The following is a 1,404-nucleotide window of genomic DNA, read 5'->3' on the forward strand; positions in this document are numbered from 1 at the left end:
ATATTTATTTTCGGACACACTTTTAGAACTTATCAAGTATTACTAGCAGAATCGTGCTTATATTACTGGAATAAGATAATAAACCAAAGAAGTCGATTGCTATGATGGTTTGTATCGTTAGCATAGCTCACACCTTTGATATACCTAGCCAGTAAAAATGGCTTTAAATTCTTGCTATGGTTCTCGTACTTCAAAATGGTTGTCATGATTCTTTTTTATCACCCGTTGAAGTTCATCTTCAGGAGCAGACAATTTTCACTTACTTTCTGTTGATCGGTTTGGGATATTGGCAGCAAATTTGTACAGCTTGATTCTTGAGATCCGAGAGTGTTACTATTTGGTTCATGTTTTCCATTGGTTGCTTCGATGGCATATGCGCGGCTATGTTTTCTTCGTGGATATTACATATCGAATAAATGTTTTTGCAATTTGAATGCCCAACTTGTGATGCGACCAGTGGGATAATCGATGAAGTTCAACTATTTCAGGGCCAAGGTAAGTTCTAGGACATTTATACTCGTCATAATTCGATCAGTTTTGGCATGTGTACAAATTTTGTGAGAATACTGTGCATTATATAAGGGGTTGTTTTAGTTGGAAATTATATGCATAGTAAGCAATAACAGGCATAATGAATCGGAATTTACGAAAAAGAGAGTCAAAATGCATATAAGTGAAATACAGCTAATGATTCGAGTACGACTCGAATGTAATTTTTGTTGTTCTCTGATCTAAACACTAAACACAGAAATTGAACACACTCAAGTAAAATTTGAATTTCTATTAAATTTTGAAATTAAATAGATTAATATTTAATTAAAAATTATGTTTTAAAGAATTTATGGAACATCATGATCTCGTCCTCATGAATAATTATACCATTGAATCTGAAATTATATTAGAAAAAGTTTAAATAAATAAATATATTGAAATATGTAATTCAATTACATACATATTATATTTATTTTTATTCATACATTTATTTATAACCATGTAATATTTATTTTATTATAGAAATGAAATTATAAAAACCGCCTGAAACAAAAAGCTACAAACGGCAAAGAAAACAAAAAGTTCCGTAACTACAAACGCAACTGAAAGTAAAATTGTGCATGCAACGCAAAAGCTTGACGATTGAGTATATAAAAGGTTCATCTTCTATAAGAAGCTGACTTACATTATAACTTCCAAGATATTACGTCTAAGAAAAAAAAAGAAAGCACAAGGGCGGTCACGGAATATTCTAACATTGCGAAAAATGAAATACATAGCATATGGCGCTTCTTTACACTGCATTGGAATATAACTTTTAAATATCTTCATGTAATTCTATATCAAGAACTCTAGTGTAACTATTGATTTTCTTTTCAGCAAAGGACCTGAATGAATGCTATAAATTGAATA

This window comes from Teleopsis dalmanni, chromosome 2, assembly GCF_002237135.1.
Source record: "Teleopsis dalmanni isolate 2A chromosome 2, ASM223713v2, whole genome shotgun sequence".
Taxonomy (NCBI): Eukaryota; Metazoa; Arthropoda; class Insecta; order Diptera; family Diopsidae; genus Teleopsis; species Teleopsis dalmanni.